The sequence below is a fragment of the Bos mutus genome, chromosome 18 (genome assembly GCF_027580195.1).
Source record: "Bos mutus isolate GX-2022 chromosome 18, NWIPB_WYAK_1.1, whole genome shotgun sequence".
Classification (NCBI taxonomy): Eukaryota; Metazoa; Chordata; class Mammalia; order Artiodactyla; family Bovidae; genus Bos; species Bos mutus.
In genome coordinates, this window is record NC_091634.1 from 18328664 (window position 1) to 18351467 (window position 22804).

The 22804-nt window shown below is 46.8% G+C and overlaps 1 long non-coding RNA gene across 3 annotated transcripts; it reads left to right on the forward strand.

Annotated features, from left to right (window-relative positions):
• The first annotated feature begins 431 nt into the window (after positions 1-431).
• LOC138991806 (uncharacterized) lies at positions 432-20950 on the forward strand. 3 transcript variants are annotated; one of them, XR_011467693.1, is made up of 5 exons: positions 432-1889; positions 3125-3401; positions 4220-4311; positions 9369-9464; positions 12368-20950. It is a non-coding gene; the product is annotated as an uncharacterized lncRNA (long non-coding RNA). The 3 variants fall into 3 exon arrangements; XR_011467692.1 differs by having other exon boundaries at positions 432-1756; XR_011467694.1 differs by lacking the exon at positions 9369-9464 and having other exon boundaries at positions 432-1756.
• The last annotated feature ends 1854 nt before the right edge of the window (positions 20951-22804 follow it).

Here is a 22804-nt window from a genome sequence, read left to right on the forward strand (position 1 = left end):
GACATGCTTTTGGTCTTCGACATGCGCTCTTGGTCACCTGCGTGTCTTCCCTGAAAGGGCTGTTTTCTGTCTAGTTTTCCGTTCTCACAGAGGGCGTGTAAAACGCCTGGATGCCCGACCTCGTGCGTCACTGTGTCCCTAGGGGAGCTGCAGCAGAAAGGGGGGGGGGGAGTGAGGGGGTGGGGCTGGTGTGGGTAGCGGGGAAGGGGCGATCTTACCCAACAGTAAAGGCAGAGACGAGGCCCCAGAGGAGGCCGTGCTTTGTCCCGGCTCAGCAGGGCCGCAGCCTGAACAGGCGCCGGCCTCGCTCGTGCCCTGACGCCCCTGGAGCGAAACTGGAGGCCCTGGGCGCGCTAGCTGACCAGATGGCCTGAGCTGCAAACCCCAGAGACCCCGGGCGGGTTCTGGCAGCCCCCAGACCCGGGCCTGGGTCTCGCCGCCACAAGGCTCAGCTCAGCCCGAGCGCCCCCATTAGGAGGTGCGGCCCACGGAGGTGGCGTGACTGGGCCGGCCGGATAGCCCCACCCGGAGCCCAGAGGCGCGGCGCCCGCGGCCCACGCGGGGCGGGCGGGACGGGGGTCGTCCGCTGGCGTGCCCGCGGGCTTTCACCCGCAAAGCAGCCGTCCGAGGTTCCGGTCTCCGCCTGGGGTCGCCTGAGTACTGCGTCTACCAGGGCTCCTCCGGAGGGCGTGGGGGAAGGGGGAAGAAGCAGCTGCGCCACGGTTGCTTGCGGCCTGTGCCCAAGGCGGGGTCGGTTTCTAGGCAACGAGGCCCTTGCACGGGTCGCGCCCTCCCTCTTCTGGGTCGGTCTCCCCTCCCCCATTGAAGCTCTGCAGAGTCAGAGCCCCGGGACCCAAGGCGGAGCCCAGGTGTGGCCTGGGGGCCTGGGGGTGTGGAGCCCGACGGGCGTGGGAGTGGGTGACTCCAGGGCTGCCCAGCTGCCGGCCGGAGTTTCTCCGACTTCGGTGGGGCTGCGCTGGGGGCTGGGGACCCGGACGGCCCGAGGCGGGGGCGACAAGTCTGTTTCCTCCCGGTCTCCGCCTGCGCCGGCTGAAACGAGTCTTTCCGGTGGGGCTGCCCAGCCGGGTCCGCCCCGCCCGGCCTCCCGGAACCCGCTCGGAGACGTGAACGACCCCGCCCGGGCCGAGGGCGCGAGGAGGAGGGTGGGTGGAGCGGCTGGAGAGGCAAGAGCCCGGGTCCTGGGTTCTAGCGAGCTCTGGAGCCCCTCTTTCTGATCCGGTGGCTCCCCAAGGGCACCCTGACCGAAGGTTTATGTTGAAGCTTCCTGGGTGATTCTGCGAATCAAGGCTGCGAATAAAGTAACCTTATTACTTTACAACTGGGGAGACTGAGGCACACACTGTGCCAAGGTCTTACCGTAAGTTAGCCAACCACAAGGAAGCCAAGGGAAAGCCTACAAGGAGAGACCCCACGAAGGCCAGGATTTTTCCCAGGGCCTGAGTCCTGAGGGATTGGAGTAGAAGAGGCAGGCAGGGACGCAGGAAGGTCTGGGCACGCTGCCCTGACAGGTTCGCAGGATCACCGCGGCGGTCCCCAGCCTCACGAAATTAATGAGGAAGAGGCCTTTCTTTCCTCAGTCGAGGAGTAGAGGTTCCGTTTAACCTCTGCAGACAGTAAGACAGCGACCACTCTCCTCCCAGCCTGGCGCCAGCATGAACCCGAGGGCATGTCAGCAGGAGCCAGGAACTGGAGGCGAAGCATCCTTCATTTCCTCTGCGGCAGTGGAACGAGTGAGGTCTCTGATTGCCAGAGTCTTGTTTTTTTCAAAATTGCAGCATGCTGAGACCGAAAGCGGGGTACCCTGGAGGATTCTTTTATATGCTCAACCTTGAGTCAGACTTGCAATCAGCATTTGATCAAGAAACTTGGTCAGTTTCTCAAAATGCAGAATCAATCGCCGGTTTTACTTTTTTGCTTGGCATTTCCTTGGGTTAGTCTCGGTTCTGAGGATGAAAGATTATAAACTATTGTCTTAAATTCTACCCTGATTAGCATCTTTCCTCCATCCAGGATTTCCCTGGAGCCAGATATTTGCAGCTTCAGGATTATGACTTTTTTAAAATATAAATTTGATGAATTTTTATCCATTCCCCAAATTAGAAACTCCCTTAATTACAGGAGAAAACATTTTCAAAGAGAAAAGGTAGACTTTTAGAGCAAGCCCAGGAGCAATGCTTCTAAAGAAAATCTCAGGGCAGGCAGGTCCTCAGAACCAAGTGAGATGGTCTTTCTGCAGCTGTCAGGCCCACCGTCTTTCAGTTAGTTCTTGACTAAAAAATAAAGAATAAATGAAGGTTTCCTTGAAGCTGTTCATTCTCCTGCAGAGGATTCTACTTTGAGAGAAAGCATGGTGTTGGTTCAAATTCTTTTAAAACTGGGCTTGGGTGGCCAGATGGTAGATGGGGGGAAATTTCGCTTTGTGAAAGTATTTCCAGCTAATAAATGAAGAAAGAATTATAGACAGAACATCACCATTTTGTATTCTTAATGAATGGTTAGATCTAGGCATGATCAGCTATGACTACTAAGTCTTGAAAAGAGCACATGATGTGCTAATGAAAAAACTCATCACCAGCTATGAAATCATCTTGATACTCCTTACAACCCTGCCCTCACACAAATCAAAGCAGCATCTGATCAAGAGTCATCTAGATCAACAACACTGTGGAACATAATCAAAATGATCTACATCTTGTGAAACTATAAATGGCCCAGTTCTTTAATAATAATTGTGTAGAAAATATTGCATTTAGATTCTAAATTGGATAAATGAAAGGAAAAATTGACATTCATAGGACACTTGTAAATTTGAACACTACTGGGTATTGGATATTTAAAAAGTATTATTACATTATATCAGATGGATAATATCATGGTTATATTTTTAAGTATTTACAAACATTTAAACATTTTCAATGTATGTTGAAATTTGGAAATGCAGTACTAAAATACAGATGAAATGATATGAAATCTGGAATTTATTTCTAAATAATCTTATGTAGAAATAAGAAAAAGTAAGTGTTGGAAACAGGGTTGAACATTAGTAATGAGTATATGGTGGTTCATTTTATTATTCTTTTTTTTATGTTTTACTTTTTGCAAGGTATTCTCAAACTTGGGAACCAGCCTTGTAGCCTGACAAAATTACCTGGGATGGAGCTCAGGACGACTGGCCCTTGTCTTGCTCTGTGACTGTACATGTCACTTCTCACTTGTCCATTCAAAAAAAACTCTGGAGAACCTCCTGTCTGCTTGGGCTTCTAAATCATGGCATCTGCCAAATAGAAGCATGGAAGGCTTTGCAAAAGAATTGACATTTGATATGGATTCTGACAGAAGAAAAGGAGTTCCCTGGGTGGCATCAGTTCATCTTCTATAAGGTAAGGTGGTTAGACTAGGTCTACATCCATTTAATCCTAATAGATTCTGGGGTTTTAATGTGCCGGTAACCAATTTTTTTCTTCTCTGGGTGTCCCTCCAGGGAGTTGAGCGACACCCCCCCCCCACCTCCCACCCGCTCCACACTGTGTACTTCTTGTCATCATCCTTTATGTTGTTAGCTGAGACAATCCAAACGTGAGTCCCCTAGTTGTGTTTGAAGGCCAAAGCATCATCATATTAACCAGTCTATAACCTTCTTTGGGAATGGTCTCTTGGACTCCTAGATTTATTTCTGTCTATCTGGTTCCCAAGGCATTTCACTTAGTAACTTTAGCTATACCAAGGCTCAGCCTTGGTGGTAAAGCCCATTTGCTCCTCAAAACATGGGTGCCTATAGTGAATACTCTCTGCCTTCCCAACTGTTCTTAACCTCCCTCTCTTCCTGTAGGACATGCAGTTTAATATACAGCATGCAGCCTGGCCTTCAGGTTAATTGTTCATGCTGATACTCTGCCAAAACAGGTCACACTTTGTGCTTTGATGGCCTTTTCACCCATGTGACATGAACCATCTGTTGGGGCAAAGCTTAAAACACTAGTTGCCATTTAGCAAGTAGTTGGAAGTATCACGTCTTTACTCCATTATGGAGAATTATTCTCTTTTCATCTTCTTGGTTTTGTGGATGTTTGTACTTTAAAAGGACAATTTCTGAAACTCTTGGAGAAGTAAGATATGACTATTTAAATTTGGTTGCTCCGTGTTTGTTGAATGAGTTTGCCTGGGCTATGATGCTGAATCAAATATGCTGTTTTTTTAGGGACCTGGCAGCATCTAGCAGTGTGATCCAGAGCCTGGTGGAGGGCTGGGAATGCTAGCAGCTCCTCTAATTTTTACTGCTGTAAACCAAAGGTACACTTCACTGTGGGAAAATATTGGGAAATTAGCTATGATATATTGTATGTTTCCAGTGACTGCTCAAAAGCTTCTTATACTAATTTAATTAGAATAATTTACCTTAATAGGAAACTATAATTTTCTACTTTTTCCAATTGGTTGAACCAATTTGTATTTTTTTTACCCACCCAGATGGAATTTATTACACCAAAGCTAATAACCTAAACCTTAATTTTTGTGCTAGCCATCATTATAACTGAGGAATTATGCTGTAAGAATAGTTGAGACCTCTGCTTCTGGCTCTGGAACACCAGGCTAGATCAAACTAAACTTCCTACCTCAAACAAGTAAAACAGCTGGATAATTTAATGAATATATCTGACAGTGAGAACCTGAGAGGGCAAGATCCTAGAGAGAATGGAAACATAGGAAGGTGAGCCTGACATTTGACATTTGTCTAAGCTATGTCTAAAATATGTCTAAAATATGCCAGAGTCTGGGTGGTTTAAACAGTAGACATTTCTTTCTCACAGTTATAGAGGCTGAAAGTCTAAGATCAAGGTGTCAGCAGATTTGGTTCTTGGTGATGGCTGCCTGGCAGATTGCCACCTTCTCTCTGTGTCTGTCTTCACATGGCAGAGAGAGAGCTCTGGTGTCTCTTCTTCATCCTACAAGAGCACTAATCCCATCATAGAGGCTACACCCTACACCTGACCCAACCTAAACCTGATTACCTTCCCAAGGCTTCACTTCCTTATATGAGCACTTTGAGGGCCAGGGCTTCAGTATATGAATGGGGGAGGCACAAATATTCAGTATATAACAGCACTGTTATTCCCCTTAAGACATCTCTAAGAACAGTGATTTCAATGCTAAGAAGTTGAGAAAAGCTTTGGCAATCTCATAGAGACCCTGCTAATATCCTGGGCTTTTGGTTAGGACTTCTGAAAGGTCTCTTCCCTGGTGGCTCAGACAGTAAAGCGTCTACCTACAATGCGGGAGACCCAGGTTCAATCCCTGGGTCAGGAAGATCTCCTGGAGAAGGAAATGGCAACCCACTCCAGTATTCTTGCCTGGAAAATCCCATGGATGGTGGAACCTGGTAGGCTACAGTCCATGGGTTGCAAAGAGTCGGACACAACTGAGTGACTTCACTTCACTCTGAAAGGTTACACCAGTAGGAAGGGCAAATCACAAAAGGACCAACTCAACTCTCACAAAGGTTCAGCTTTGACTCAAACTAGGTTAAGATGGTCTGCCTCTATACTAACTGCATTACAAAAGCAAAAGAAAATCTCTGGAGAAAGATAGCATTACCTACAAAACTACATTTGTTCTACAACTTTTCATATACAACATGTTGCAGTTGATCAAAATGTATTAGGCATACTAGGAGATAAGACCAAGTCACCTTTAACCAAGAGAAGAAATAGATAATATAAACTGATTCACAGAAATCCAGTTATTGGAGTTATCAGATATAGACATGTATTGATAGAATAACCTCTGATCAATACATTTCAGGAGATAAAGACAAAATGGAAAATTCCAACAGGAAATGTATATATATATATATATATATAAATATATATAAAGAATAGATGGAAATTTTACAAGAGAGAGAATGTAATTAAAAATAAGAACATATTAGATGAGTTCAAAGTAGATTAGACAGATGAAGAGAGGTGAACTGGAAGAAAGAAAATGATCTTAAATGAATCACCAAGAGATAAAAGAGTGGAAAATACAGAAAGAGTGTATCATATTTTGGACATAGTAAAAGGTTTTAGCAAAATTGTAACTGAAGTCCCAGAAAATGACAGGGAGAGAGAGAATTGAACAGAGCAATTTTTGAATAGATAATGGCCAGAAATTTTCCAAAATTGATAAAATACATAAATCCACAGATTCAAGAATCCCTTTAGAGCCCTGTGAGTGAGTGAAAGTCACTTAGTCACATCCAGCTCTTTGCGACCCCATGGACTGTTGTCCATGGAATTCTCCAGACCAGAATACTGGAGGGGGTAGCTGTTCCCTTCTGCAGGGGATCTTCCCAACCCAGGGATCAAACCTAGGTCTCCCACATTGCAGGCATATTCTTTACCAGCTGAGCCACAAGAGAAGCCCAGGAATACTGGAGTGGGTACCCTAACTTCTCCAGCAGATCTTCCCGCCCCAGGAATCAAACCGGAGTCTCCTGCATTGCAGGTGGATTCTTCATCAGCTGAGCTACCAGGGAAGCCTTTAGAGCCCTAAGCAGTGTAAATTCAAAAAAAAAAAATCACATCTAGACACATCCGAGTCAAACTACCAAAAATCAAAGAACAACACACTATGCAAACAAGGACTAAAGAGATTGTTGAGAGGCAGAAAGATAAATATTTCTGTGACCACACAAATTTGGCACTGTCAGTAATAATTCATGGAAAATGTATTTTTCTGATTCTTATTGGATCAAACAATTGGATCAAACTATCTTATTGATTGTTTTCATGTCTTTGAAGCTAGCATTTTCTTAAAGAAGGATCACACTCTGTTTTACCCACATGCCACCCATACTCCAAGAGTCAGGTGCCAAGAGCTTCCTGCTAGCCTGAAAACCATGCCATTGAGTCTGGCAGTCGGCATGTGTATAGTGTATAAATACTCATAGCTCTCTTTCTGTTCACCCCAAGTTTGCTGAGCTTTGCCAAAGGTCAGGTTCAGTGTTGGGCAGTGCCTGTCCTCAGTTCAGTTTAGTTCAGTCACTCAGTTGTGTCCAACTCTGCAACCCCATGAATCGCAGTATGCCAGGCCTCCCTGTCCATCACCAACTCCCAGAGTTCACTCAAACTCATGTCCATCGAGTCGGTGATGCCATCCAGCCATCTCATCCTCTGTCGTCCCCTTCTCCTCCTGCCCCCAATCCCTCCCAGCATCAGAGTCTTTTCCAATGAGTCAGCTCTTCGCATGAGGTGGCCAAAGTATTGGAGTTTCAGCTTTAGCATCAGTCCTTCTAATCAACACCCAGGACTAATCTCCTTTAGAATGGACTGCTTGGATCTGCTTGCAGTCCAAGGGACTCTCAAGGGTCTTCTCTAACACCACAGTTCAAAAGCATCAATTCTTCAGTGTTCCACTTTCTTCACAGTCCAACTCTCACATCCATACATGATCACTGGAAAAACCATAGCCTTGACTAGACAGACCTTTGTTGGCCAAGTAGTGTCTCTGCTTTTTGATATGCTATCTAGGTTGGTCATAACTTTCCTTTCAAGGAGTAAGCATCTTTTAACTTCATGGCTGCAATCCTGCCTAGTGGAGCTCAAAACTTGAGAGAGAGAGAGAGGCAGGCATGGATGGGACCCCACATCTCTGAGTGTGCGCTGTACTTAAGACACAGGAGCCCAGTGAGAGAGGGACTCATTCTTTCTGCAGAGTTCCTTTCTCAAATATTCATTGAGCACCTATTATGTGCCAGACTCATTAACATGTTTTTTTCCCCCTTGTCTTATTTTTTTCTGAACTAAGACCCATAGTCTTTCCAAAAAAAACTATGACTTTTTTTTTTTTTTGGCTGTGCCATGTGGCATGCAGGATCGAAACTATGCTGGGGTTGAACCTGTGCCCCCTGCTTTGAAAGCACAAAGCCCTAGCCCCTGGATGGACATCATTTTTTTTAAAGGGGAAGATTTTTCTCCCCAGTCAGTGAGTTTTGTGAAATACCTATAAAATTAACAGCAAACAGGTAAACACAAGAGGCCAAGGTAGGGAAAAGGGGAAGAGGAAGGCAAATAACCCTTACAGAACCTCCACTGTTTATTCTCTCATTGATCCCCATGATAACCAAATGTGGGAAGTGTGGGTACACTTTATAGGTTGGAAATTCAGGCACAGAGAGGTTGAGTAACTTGTCCCAAGGCCCCAGCTTACAAATTGAGTAGCTGGTCTATAGACGCCAAGCCTTTTGACTCTGGGTCCAGTGTTCTTCCTACACAAGGCAACTGAGTAGTAGGTGTCCTGGAGACCTTCTTTTTCACTCATGGATCCCCTGGGCTTGGGGCTGGTATTTGTGAGGCAATGTGAGGAGTCTGAGGGAACACATTTCATCCTCCTTGTCTGCTCTGCTGATGGGTTGAAATGCCTAGAAGTCCCAGATGGGGTTGGAGTCTGGTGCCTCCTCCACCCACCGCTCACCCCATTGGCCTTCCTGTCTTTGGGACTTAGCATCAGCATGTCATCTTCTGACAGGTAGAGAGATAGAGCAACTGAAGGTGAATAAAGGCTTTTGTCTTTGTGGATGATCCTCTCATCATCAGGGGGGTCCTAGCATTTTCTTGACAGTTTCTAGAGGGTCCTTTACTTATTTAGAACTGGCATCTGCATCTGGCTCTTGTGCAAGATGTTCACCTAGTCCTTTTGGCCAACAGTGTAGCTTCAAAACCAGACCAGAGAAAAATGAAGAAAAGACCATTCATAGGTGTCGTAGTCTTCTCGGGCTGCCTTAATAAAATACCATAGATTGGATGGCTTAAACAATAGAAACTGATTTTCTCAAAATTTTGGAGGGTAGAAGTCTGAGATCAAGATACCTGTATGGACAGGCTCTGAGCTCTCTTTCTGGCTTGCAGAGGACTGCCTTCTAACTGTGTCCTCATATGGCATAAAGAGTGAGCTCACTGGAATTGTAATAAGCCACTAATCCCATCATGGGAGCCCCACCCTCATGATGTCATCTAACCTAATTACCTCTCAAAGCCTCCGTCTCTGAGTACTATCTCATGAGAGGTTAGAGCTTCAACATATAAATTTCTGTGTACATCCTAAGTCGCTTCAGTTGTGCCTGACTCTGTATGACCCCATGGGCTGTAGCCCACCAGGCTCCTCCACCCATGGGATTCTCCAGGCAAGAATACTGGAGTGGGTTGCCATGTGTAAATTTGGAGGGGACACAATTCAGCCCATAGACATTGGTTTTTCCTTCAAGCAAATCTCGTCATCTCTTACCAGGGTAATGGGCATATTATGATTCCAAAGGGTAGCAAGTAAGAGCCACTGCCCTGATGTTTGTTCTTTAACATTTGTCTTTTCAGGGGTCCCTTTGGCAGTTTCATAGTCAGGTTTCAGGAGAGACCAGTTTCCCATACTGAGAAAAAAGACCCCAAGGAGGCTATATGCAAGTTCTCTGAGTGAGTTTTGGTGGGGGGTGGGTGGGAACCAGATGTCCCAGGTGGTATTGAGCATGTGTCTAGACACCTGGAGACCTAAGGGAGGTGACTGCTGCTCCCATCTGAAGGTCAGGTCATTAAGTGGCCTTTACACATTTTATAGCTTTCCCAATTAATTGTTTTTAAATCTCTGAAGTTTGAACCTTATAGGTTCAGCTGCTGAAAACAAAGATGCTGTAGAGGCTGTTGCCCTATTTTTCTTTGGATGGTCTGTCTCTGTGCCCCAAACTCACTCCCACTGATCCTCAGAAGAATCTATTTACTAGATCTTCCTTTTGGGGACCTGGTCCCCTTGTTTCTGGTAGGACCTCATGCTGTGTGCTCTAGGGTTCCGAGCGAAGGTTTTGACGCCCAGCCCAGCCCTCTTTCAGGTTCTGGGCCTGCACCAGAAGTCTGAGTGGGGTGTCCAAGCCTCAGTGCTCCTACCAGGCTGAGGACTCCTGCTGCTTGGCCTGTGGCCACTTCTGGCCAGCCTGGACCTAAGCTTTTCCCTGGACTGGACTCTGGTCTCTGCTTCTGATCGGCGACACCCTCTCCCAGTTTCCCGGTGCCCTTGAAAACCACTGCTGACCTTTCATGGCTTCCCTGGTGACCCTTCTGCACACACACCCCTGTCCCTAGCACGTGAGCAACTGTCCTGGGTCTTCCTGGGGCCTGTTCCCTCCCTCCTCGCCCTTTGAGGGTGCCCCTGACCATACCTGCCAAGTGGCTTGTCAGGAGGCTGGTGACACCTCCAGGGAGGGCAGTCTAGGGGCAGGGGGCAGGGGACTTCAGCAAAGCTGGTGGGTCTGGATTGCTCTGCTGTGACCTAGAAACAGGGCTTTACAGAATTGCCCTGTACTACGTGCTCTCCACACCCCTGGAAGTTTGGCAGCGGGAGGATGGATTCATGCACAGTTTAGTAACAAAAAGCAGCACTTCCCATTTTGACTGCTCAGGGTTGACAACGTGGCAGCAATACAACTGGATCAAGCTGGCCCGTGTCGGGAGGCACTCGGGGCAAGAACAAGGCCTTCACGTGTGCTCTCTTATTTAGCTCTCACATCTACCCCTGGGGGATGTATGGATCAAGCTGGCCCGTGTCAGGAGGTACTCAGGGCAAGAACAAGGACTTCACGTGAGCTCTCTTATTTAGCTCTCACAACTACCCCTGGGGGAGGTGGTTTCTCTGAAAACATAAGACTCAGAGAAGTTAGGTACCTTGGCCACGGTCACACAGCACATCTATGACAGGGTATGATTTTAAACCATACCCACCGAGGCCCAGGCTCACAAGGCGCGAGGCTGGAATGAGCACCTTCTGTTGCTCCACACACAGAGCAGCCTCAGGATAGGGGTGGGCAACTGATATTTCCAAAGATACTTAGTCTTTTCTTCTTTGAAAAAGTACGCCACTATGCAAGTCTTCAAATATGACTGTGCTTCACTACTTGCTAGACAGACCTGGATAAATGCAGAGCGTGCAGGATAAAGGGCCGCAGCGGTGGGTGCCTTGGCAGCTAATAAACCAGTTGGGAGGTACTGTTCTCACCCTGCCCCGTGCCTGGAGCTGCCCCGAGCTCCACTCCAGAGGGCAAGACTCTGCCTTGATGCTTGTCAGGGCTGTGCCCACGCACAGCTCTGGGTAAACCTTTGCCTTCACCCAAGTGACCGTGTGTCCCAAGGGATACATTTATGCTAAATAGCACCTTCTGAGATCCTGCTCCCTCCTGAAGGAATGATACCCAGTTTCAGAGAATCCAGAGGAGGGCCTCGTGGCCAGGCCCTTACTGGGATAGAGTAGAAATCTCCACTCAGCTGCCACTGGACCCAACTCGCCCCTCCCTCCCTCGACTGCCCCAAAGCTCTTTTCTGCAGAGAGGGCCCCACATCCCAAGCCCTCTGACCGCTGGCAGCCACATCTAACCAGCCACCACTCCCAGCTTCCTAGTCACCCCCACACTGGGAGTCGGGCCAGGCTTGCAGGCAGCGTCTGGCCTGACGAGGTGGTGGCCGGGGGTGGTGGCTATGTCTGATTGAAGTCCCCATTTCCCTCCTACAAAGGCAGCATAATTAATCAGGCAGTAATGAATTCAGGTACCCCCGGCTTGTCACCTCAAGAGATAGGCTCTCTGAGAGCACTGGAATTCACAAGAGGCAATCAGGTCACCATTATGATTTTTTAGTATTAAATGTTAAGAGGAAGATGTATTGGAATTTGACCAAAATTTTGTCTGTTTACCTTTGAGAACCCCTCGCCCATTTTCTTTCTTTCTATTATTTATTTATAATTTACTTTGGGCCATTCTGGGTCTTTGTTGCTGTGTGTGGGCTTTCTCTAGTTGCGGTGAGTGGGAGTTGCTCTTCTTCATTGCAGTGCACGGGCTCCTCATTGCGGGGGCTGCTCCTGTGGTGGAGCATGGACTCTAGGCTCGAGGGCTTCAGAAGTTGTGGTGCACTGGATTCGTTGCCCCACAGTATGTGGGACCTTAGTTCCAGATCAGGGATCAAACCTGTGTCCTCAGCATTGGCCGGCATATTCTTAACCACTGGACCATCTAGGAAGTCCCCTGACCCATTTTCTTTCTCTCTTCCTTTGGCTCGTGGAGCTGGGGCACTTGGGGTGGGTGGTCCTCTGGCTGACTCTGATCCTCCACCTGAGGTTTTCTCAGTTCAAGGATGACTGTCCCCTTGTGTCCCTGTTATTCAGCATCCTCTCATGTGAGGCCTTGGGGAAGGGGAGGCGGGTGTTCCCCTCACTGAGAATTCAGGCTCCCCAGTGCTCTGCCACCAGGGCTCTGGAGATGGACCAAGTGGGCAAAGGTGTTGGGAGGGCTGTGGGATGCTGTGACTGGGCCCTGATTACACTGACCTGTACTCTTCAGCTTCCAGGAGCAGCCAGCCCAGGAGCACAGTGGGGCTATCAGCAAAGCAGGGATGCTGATCCAAGTTCAAATCCCAGTCTTCCCAGGGCCACACTGGGAGCTTTGGAGAAAATTGCAGAAGTTGGAGTTGGCATCCGTCAACGTAGTGGGATGAAACAAAGTGGCAGTCGTGGGCCACCTTGCATATGGCCTGCACACAGTAGGCCCTCAGCTAGTGAAGGCTTCTGCAGGTGGGGCCCATGGAGCCCCAGGCTTTGGGCTGAGGGAGGCCCAGGCCTAGCCCATTAGAGGCTGCTGAGCTCCACATGGAAACCCCAGCTGGCTGTGGGGCCCAAGGTGTAGTGTGGTGAAGTGGCTTCTGGTCAGTGCCAGCGCACGTCCCTACCAGATTCAGGACCAGTGGCCCCCCAGTGCCATGAGAATACTGTGAAAGCTTCCCAGAGGAGGTGCTATTTGATCCCCTTTAAAGGAATACATCAAAGCCCTACAGGTTGGCCCAAAGCTGCTGTGTCCCCGTAGACAGTGGATAAGTAACTTGAAATTCCCTGTGTCCCAAGCACCTGCTGTGTGCTCAATCAGGAAAGCAAGTGATAAGCCGAAAAGACAAGCTGCTCAAATGGGCAAAGAATATGAGTAGGTATGAATAGGTATATGAATATGAATAGGTTCACCAAAGAGGCATGGAAAGTGGCTCGGAAATTGATTTTTAAAAAGAATGCTCAGTCCTGCCAAACCTGAAGGGAGATGCAACTTAAGTCAAGTAGTAGTGTGTATATATATATATATATATATATATATATATATATATATATACACACACACTGGAATAGTACTCAGCCAGAAAAAGAGAATGAAATAGGGTTTCCCTGGTGGCTCAGTGGTAAAGAATCTGCCAATGCAGGAGACATGGGTTTGATCCCTAATCTGGGAAGATCCCACATGCCAAGAAGCAACCAAGCCGCATGAGCCATAGCTATTGAATCTATGCTCTAGAGCCTGGGAGCCACAAGTACTGAACCCAGAGCCACAACTACTGAACCTGTGTGCCTCAACTACTAAAGCCCATGCACCCCAGAGCCCACATTCAGCAACAGGAGAAGCCACTGCAATGAGAAGCCTGCACACCACCACTACAGAAAAGCCCTCATAGCAGCGAAGACCCGGCACAGCCAGAAGTGAATAAATAGAATTATTTTTTAAATAAAATGAAGTAACGCTCTCTGCAGCAACGTGGATGGACCTAGAGATTATCATAGGAAGTGAAGTAAGCTAGACAGAGAACGACAAATATCATATGATACCATTTATATGTGGAAACTACAGAAATGATACAAATGAACTTATTTACAGAACAGGAACAGCCTCACAGACTTGGAAAACAAACTTATGGTTACCAAAGGGGCAAGATGGGCAGGGGAGGAATAAATTAGGAATTTGGCATTAACATACTGCTGCTATGTAAAATAGATAATCAACAGGGACCTGCTGTCTAGAACACAGAACTATACTTAATATTCTGTAGTAACCTATATGAAAGAATATTGAAATCTGAATAAGAATGAATATGTGTATAAATGAATCACTTTGCTGTACACCTGAAACTAACACAACATTGTAACTCAACTGTTGTTGTTTAGCCACTCGTTTGTGTCCGACTCTTCTTCGGCTCTATGGACTGTATCCTTTCAGGCTCCTCTGTCCATGGGGTTTTCCAGGCAAGAATACTGGGGTGGTTACCATTCCCTTCTCTAGGGAATCTTCCCAACCCAGGGATAAACCTGAGTCTCCTGTTTTGCAGGCAGATCCTTTACTGCTGAGCCACTGGGGAAGTCCAAAACAACTGCACTCTAACAAAAAATTAAATTTGAAAAATGAGGTAGCATTTCTCACTCATCAGATGTATAAAAATTTACATGTCTGATAGTATCAGGTACTAGTGAGAATGTCAGGATAGTGCTCTCAGAGCTACCTATTGGTGCAACTGTTTTGGAGGGCCTAGCCATGTCCTTTAGAACTTCAAATGTGTATACCCTGAAACCCAGCAATTTCCCTTCTGCTTTACCTGCCCCCAAGAAACATACATATGCACACAGAGAGAAATGATCACACCAGTCTTCGTAATTGTAGAAACCCAAATGCCCATCAGTATTGGAATGCCTAAATAGATTAAGGCATCTTCGCAGTGTGGAGTTTTATATAGCAATTTAAAAAAATTGAGTTGAACCTATATGTATGCAAATAGATCTCTAAGATTGAGTAAAAAAAAAAATCTGCAGAACAATACATGTATTTTTCACGTAAAAAAAAAAAAAAAAACCTTCATCAATAACGACAAATACTGCATAGTTTTAACGGAGTTCTATGTGTATTGCAAAAGCAGAGAACAAAAATCAGAAAAAATATGTACAGACTCATGTACAGTGGCTACCTTTGAGAAGGTTGAGTGGTAGCCATGGATTATAGGAGTTTGGCAAGGATGGAATGGCTTGAGTTTTCTCTACAATGCTATAGGCTTTGGGGAGACAAATGGGTTACTGTACCTTATGTAGAATATAGATTAATTTTGAAAAGAGTATGCTAGGGGAAACAGACTGCATGTAGGCACAGTTGGCAGAATACAACATGAAAACTGAGAGAATGGCGAAGAAGGAATGGGAGTGAGCATACTGTGTGCAAAAGCCCTCTGGGGCTGGCCGAGGGGAGGAAAGGGAAGAGCAGAGTGAGAAAGTCAGGGAGCCTGGACACGCAGAAGGAACCCCCAGGGAGGGAAGGTGAAGAGCCAGGCTGCTGATTGCTTTGTCCTTGACTGGAGAGGGAGCATGACACACAGAGATGCCCTTCCTGATGCAGAAGTTTCCAGCTGTGACAGCTAAGGTTCCTCCCCACACTCCTCCTCTCTTCCTTTCAAGCTGGAAATCTATTTCTCTTGCTGGCTTAGAGAGGAAGTCTTGATTAGTTTTGCATAAGGACCCTGAATTACAACTCAGTACTCCGGGACTTCCCTGGTGGTCCAGTGGTTAAGAATCTGCCTGCCAGTGCAGAGAGCATGGGTTCGATACCTGGTCTGGGAAGAGCCCACATGCTGGGGAGCAACTAAGCCTATGTGCCACAACTGCTGAGGCCTACATGCCTAGAGACTGTGCTCTACAACAGAAGACACTGCAATGAGAAGCCCCACACACCAGAACAAAGAGTAGCCCCTACTCGCTGCAAGTAGAGAAAGTCCATGTGCAGCAACAAAGACCCAGTGCAGCCAAAAATAAAAATTTTAAAAAGTCAGTACTCCTGGGACTTCCCTGGTGGTCCAGTGGTTATGAATGTGCCTTGCAATGCAGGGGGCACAGGTTCGATCCCTGGCTGAGGAACGAAGATCCCACATGCTGTGTAGCAACTAAGCCCCCACACTGGAGCCTATGAGTCAGAACTAGAAATCCCGCATGCCTGCAACTGTTGAGCCCACCCACCACAACTAGAGTCGAAACGCTGCAACAAAAGATCCTGTATGATGCAAGAAGATCTCATGTGCTGCAACTAAGACTGATGCAGCCAATAAAAAATAAATTAAAAATCAGTACTGCTGCTGACCCCTCTGAGAGCATCATCCGCAGGAATGGACACTGACCCTGGACACACCTTTGCTGTAAAGGGCTGCCCAACAGGTCTAGAAACCTGCTTCTGCCCATGTCTGTGTGGATGGGGAACCTGCTTCTCCTGGGTCATGCTCAGCGGTCCTCAGGTTTACAAGGTGGGGATGGTATGGGAGCCTCAGTTGCAGCCAACTGGGCAACCTTCAGCCCTGGGCTCAGTATCCTGGCACAGAGCTAGGCCAGAAAAATGTGCAAAAAAGAGTAAAACTTATCTCCAAAGCTCCATAGTATGGGGGCTTTGGAGTCTGATCTGAATTCATACGCCAGCTCATTCCCACGGCTGGTACGTGTAACTGTGCAACCTCAGATACACCAGCAGCCTTTCTGGGAACTAAATAAATAAAATGTTATCAAGCTCTCAGCTCCATGAATGTCGCCCAGAGGTGGTTGAAAATAATGATGCTAACATACATCTCCTGTCTCTTCAAGACCTTTATCAGAACAGCAGACCTTGACGTACTGTGAATGTGGTTTCTGATGGATTGGATTGGTCAAAAGTTCATTTGGGTTTTTGCAGAAGATCTTACAGAAATGCCTGAATGAACTTTTTGGCCAAACCAATACTTAGTTTATTCTAGTGTGATGTTCAAGAAAACTCTTCTTTTAACTCAGTAACTCTTTCCTATCCTGCATTTCTTAAAATTGGAGGCTTATAGTTTCAGAAATCTTTATGAAGGAATGAGACCTAAGAAGAGAGATCCCAGTGAGCCTGGATTGGGAAAGGCCAGTAAAGAAATTGCTTCCAGCCATCCAGAGGCGAGGCGTTGAGAGAAATGGCCCCTCCTCTGCCATGTTGGCTGGCCCCTGTGGGACCCCAGTCAGCTAGTGAGGCATCCATCATTCCCACCAGCAAAGCCAGGACCAGGGAGAGGTGAGCGAGGCACCTGCCTGGGGGCAAAATTTAAGGCGGTGTCAAAACTGGGCTTCCCAGGTGGCACTAGTGGTAAAGAACCCACCTGCCAATATAGGAGACATAGGAGATGTGGGTTCAGTCCCTGGGTTGGGAAGATCCCCTGGAGGAGGAAATGACAACTCACTCCAGTATTCTTGCCTGGAGAATCCCATGGACAGAGAGCCTGCGGGCTACAGTCCATAGGGTCACAAAAAGTCAGACACGACTGAAGCAGCTTAGCATGCACAGCATGCCAAAGCACTCAGTAATCAAGATAAATAATATTTTAATGCAATATATGTTTAATAAGAATTAATGCAAAAAAAAAAATCTACGATGAACAAAGTATCATCACTTTACACCCTGGCTTCCAGTCTCATCTTACTGACCCCATAAGCTGCTGTCAAGCTGTTTTCATCCTCCTTGCTGGGCTCTCTTGGGCATGGCTTGGTCTGCCTAGGTCTAGGAGAAAGGGGCTGGGGAATGGACTCTGTAATTTGTCTTCCATCAGCATGGGGAGGAGCAAGGAAACCTTTCTGGACAATTATCTTTTGAGTGTGTGTGTGTGTGATTTTTTTTTTTTTTTAAAGCACAGCACACACTGGCTTTTTTAAAAATAAAAATTATTTGGCTGTGCTGGGTCTTAGTTGCAGCATGTGGGATCTAGTTCCCTGACCAGGGATCGAATCGTGCCCCCTGCTTTGGGAATGCAGGATCTTAGCCACTGGACCACCAGGGAAGTTCCTATATGATTTTTAAAAATATTTATTTTTTGGTGACCCTGTAGAGGAAATAGATTTAAACAAAATAAAACCTAAAAACAAGGGATAGGAACATGAGAATTTAGAGAAAGCAGATTTGAAAACAGTTTTCAGAAAGCCTTCTACTGTCTGTCATCTGATTTTTCAGAAAATAGCCAGGGATTTGCAAAAGCAAATTTTCAGTTTTAAGTGCCTTTATTTCCCCTCAACGATGCTGCTGCAGTAAATACAGTTCAAGTGCACATCCCACTTGCCCCTCTAGAATCTGAGCATTCTGTACACCTGGCTTGAAAGCTCAGCTGGTTTGCCCTCAGACACCACCCATCTCAGTCCCAGGCTCATCCCTCCATCCCTGGCTGAGGGGGCTGGATGCCCAGCCAGTATGGAAGAGACACCATACTGGCTGGGCATCCAGTATGGGACACCTAGGTCTCTGCCACCTAGGAAGAGACAAGACAGCTACAATGTAGAAGATGTTGGCTTGATGAGACAATCCCTTAGTTGGTTAAATACCCTCCCAAAAGGAATGTGCTCTGTGCTAAGTCTCTCAGTCATGTCCGACTCTCTGCAACCCCATGGACTGTAGCCTGCCAGGCTCCTCTGTCTGTGGGATTCTCCAGGCAAAAATGCTGGAGTGGATTGCTGTGCCCTCCTCCAAGGACTCTTCCCAACCCAGGGAATGGGGTTGGGGCAGGGGGGAAAGGCCTTTTTCTTTAAGTTGGAAATCATGTAACAATTTTTGTTGCGATACAGTATTTAAATCAAACTAGATTAATAATAATGTAATCATATGCATTTATTCTGCTATTCTACATATTAAAAAAGAAACTAATTTGAGAATATTTAGAAATAAGGGCTTCCCTGGTGGCTCAGTGGTAAAGAGTCCGCCTGCAATGATCCCTGGGTCAGGAAGATCACCTAGAGGAGGAAATGGAAACCCACTCCAGTGTTCTTGCCTAGAGAATCCCTTGGACAGGGAAGCCTGGTGGGATATAGTCCATGGGGTCTCAAAAGAGTCGGACGTGACTGAGCAACTAAACAACAAGCTGTTGGTGGTGATTATTTGTGGTGTGTGTTCTTCGCTCACTGCTGAGGAGGCTGCTGTTCTATCAAGAGGGATGTCGGGGGACTAGGTTGGGGGAGCTGGAGGAAATCTAGGGCAGAGGAAGACCCCATTTCCAAAAGAGACAGCAATGGAGGCAGGCAGTTGAGTTTTAAGTTTTCAAGCAAATACTGCTTTTAAAAAAACTGGATTCTATAATTTTTTTATATTAATGATATACTTTAAATTATTACTAAAAATGCCATCCAAGGGAACGGGAAAATGGAATCCGTTTTGTCCTTCCCTTTATCTGTGGACTTCATTTTAAAATCACTTTATTTTCAGCACCTTGGTTTTGTTGTCTTTGCCAGAAAGTAACTTTTCTGTTCAACAGTATATTAATGCAGAATAGAAATAAAGATGCTTTAAAAAAATTCTTTCAAGCACAAAAGGAGATGGTTTTCAACAGATAATTTTACATATTTACATATTTTACCTTAAGCATTTTGTAGTCTCTGCCTACTGGTGAATGGATCAGATTTTTGCACTCTTCAAAATGAACCAGTTTGGCTTCTAAGCCTTTGCGAAGGACGGAAATGAATTCTAACTTTTTTTTTTTTCACTTTATTTTCGCATCTTCACATTTCCTTATTTCACATGGTTTAAAATAAAATGCCTCCAGCATTATTTTTCCTTTTTCAAGAGCAAAGTGAATGTGACTTTTCGGAGGGGTCACAGGATGCCCTGGAGGCCTGTGGGTGTTGTTGGACTGCTGCCTGCTTTCAGCTTGACTGAAGGGCTTGTCAGAGTTTTCATCTCCTAAGAAACGCGCCGCTGGCGATGGCCAGAAGCAGGGGAAGGCAGCAGTATGAGTCCCACGCTGGTTTCTTTCCCACTGACATCAAATCCTGAGGTTTTAAAATTAATCCCACACAAAGACAGCCCTTCATTGTGGTGCCTGTTTGAAATTAGATGAGCAGTAATGACCTTTCTAAGATGTCTCGTTGTTAAGATAGCCCCCTGTTGAAACTGAAAGGCTGCCGAGGGGGCCCCCCGACCAGAGTGGGTGAGATGCCTCAGCAGTCAGCCGGGTCAAGGTAACCGCCTGGCCTGGCCGGAGGTGCTGCCGGGTGGCAGGAAGTGGCCACTAGCCCAGATGGCCATGGTCCTCGGGCTCCTACAACCTGGAGCCACCGATGCTCTCCAGGTCTGAGCTGCTGACTGGCCCCAGCTGAGAATGGCTCCCACCTCCAGGTCAAACAGATTCCTTGAGTTCTAACAAGCATTTTTTGTTAAAGGAACCTGGAGATATAAAGGGACTCGACCTGAACATTAACAAAGAATGCAGTCACCTTCCAAGAAGGAGGAGCACAGAATGGGGACTGGTCCTCTGCAGAACCCCTGCGATACCCCACTTAATCTTACTTCTCTTGCACAGTGGCTTTTCTTTCCCACATCATGTGGCTTCCACACCAAACCGCCTTATCCGGGATCCGGGTGCAGCCAAGCGGGCAAACCCGGTTCAGGCAGCTAACTGTGCCGTCCGAATCCAGGGCAGCGCGGCCACCTCTCCGCCAGGCCCTGGGCACCCATCCATCGTCTCTGTGGTACCTACGGGCTCTTCACACAGTGGCCACTAAGAAAACTTCTCAGGGAGAACAGGTTTGAATGGCAACGTCCCTGCACATTAACAGAAACAGCGGAGCATTTAGAGCTTATGTGGTTTGAATGTGACCTTCTTACCAGACTAGACCGGAATAACAATTTAGTTATTTTCGATAACTGCTATGCTTCTAAATAATTAGATATTGTAATCATTTCCATCAGTGACTCCATTCGGAGCCCTGTTTCAGTTAACACGGTCATGGTGCCACCGTGGCCTGCATGAAGGGCTCAGTCTTTGGAAATAGAAAGTGTGTGTTAAGCATCCTGTTATTTTTACTGCCCACCACAAGCTCGGCTATATTTTTCCCATTGTTCCTATTTGGAGAAGGCGTCTATGCTGTTGAATTTTGAAATTCCTACTGTCCTCTGCAAAGGTTGCATCTCATTTGAGTTGCTTCTTTTAACCCTTGGCAGTGGTTTTGAAGAGAAGAGGCACAGGGAGACGGTCTGAGTATTTTGTAAACAACCAAAGCTGATTTATCAAAAGAGCACTTTTTTTTTTTTTCCTAGCGTCATGGTCTCTGTCAAACTTCTTTCTGTATTCTGAGTGCTGGAGAATGCGCATTTGGAAAGTTAGAACGACAGCCTCCTTCTCTGTTTTAATATATTTCACCTCTCTGAGGCAGACGGATCAGAAGCTCACAAGGAAAACCGATGCCCTTTCCCGCAGCAAAATTAACCAGAATCACGTGGAAAACAATCCAAGCCTTGTAGGGAAGGGGAGCCATTAAAATGTGCCCTGAGCGATGGGCTGCACCCAATCTCGCAGCCTGGCTCGCTCGGCGGCAGACAGGAGGCTGCTCCCCGGGATGGAGGGAGCCTTGTTGTAGTGCCACAATTAAAATCAGCTCCTCTGCCAAAAAATAAAAGGGAGGAGGGAAGAAGGAGAACATCAAAGACAGATTGAAATGTGTAGTTAGTAATAAGAGTGGTCTCCTCTTGAACCAAAGCCTGCAGCGATTCACGGCCCCCTTGTTAATGAGAAATTTTGACCTCTGGTTTGTAAGTTAAACTTGTAATCCCAGCTAATGAAGTAAATCACTTCCAACTTGAGTCTGTTGTTCCCCCGTCTGCTTTGCACACTGGGTGTGAGAGTGAAGAGCCAGGTACACACACACACACACACACACATACACATACAGATCAAGGGGAAATATAATTATTCGGTGACTGCAGAGTTTCTTGCTTGTTGAGGACGTGCTCACAGTGACGCCGCAGGCACGGACTGTGGACCTATCCGTTATTTTATGGTACCCTGTGTGTTGATAAGAGAGAAAGCCTCTTAGACTCTGGGTTGAACAGCAGGATTGAATGACACTGCAGGGAGGTAAGCCGGGGACCCTACACACCACATTTCTTCATTTCTTAAGCAAATGGAAGTACATCTTACTCAGTTCGAGGCCAGTGACTGAGCAGACAGTCTAGTCCTTTGCATAGGGAAGAAGTCGATGGAGATTTACTGAAGAAATGTTGCTGAATGAAGGAAAGACTGGTTGGGTGATGTGGAACTTGGAGGGTAGAAAGCATTGCTCAGGAATGTGTGTCCAGGAGAGGCAGGGCTGAGGAGTCTGTGAGCTGCCTGACTTCCGGCTGCGCTGAGGCTCAGTAGGGAGAAGAGCCATTGTGTTCAACTGGATACAGCTGGGATGCTCAGGGGCTTTCTCCTTCGAGTGACAGATTGTAGCGAAGACAAATAGGCTAAAAAATTACCCAGTTTTTATTGCGTGAGGGCAAACATAAGTATTAGGCTGTTTCGTCTCAGAAGGATTTCATTCAGAGAACTGTTGAGATTCTGATGCAGGGCCCTATTTTTTACTCAATTCTATGATGCATCATGTTCTATTCCTCCCAATGAGTCTACAGTCTCTAAAAATTTCCAGATCCCTCTCTAAAAATTATCAGTGGTCTTAGTTTTTGACTGGGCAACAATCGCCTTAATTTTTGGCCAGGAGACAACTCAGCCACACAGTCTAGTGCCATCCTTGGCATAGTGACCTTGGGGCATGAGCTGTCAGAGGTGAGACTTCTGGTCTTTGGGAGATGTTAGCCTCCCCCCAGAGTTCAGGCCACCACCCTCTAATCAAGGCGGACTTTACCGCTGGCAGGGGGTGGGGGGAGGTGGCAGCCCCCAGAACCTGCTGGAACCACGAATCAGGGGGAGCCCCCATGGCGCAGGGATGTCCCTGCCCACCCTCTCTGTAGGCAGGATCTGTGTAACAAAATCCCACAGTGGAAAATGGCTCTTGTTTGGCAAATCTGGGGAGGCAGGCCCCTTTTTCATCATCTCCCATATTGGACGTCCTTGTCCCTCTCCTGTCCCTTGGCATATGTTGGCCTAAAAGGTTTCTGAAAACTTCAAACTCTCTGGGCGTAAGGAAGGAGTTGGGGAGGGAAGATGTTTTTAAAGCACTGATTCCTGTTATTTCCGTT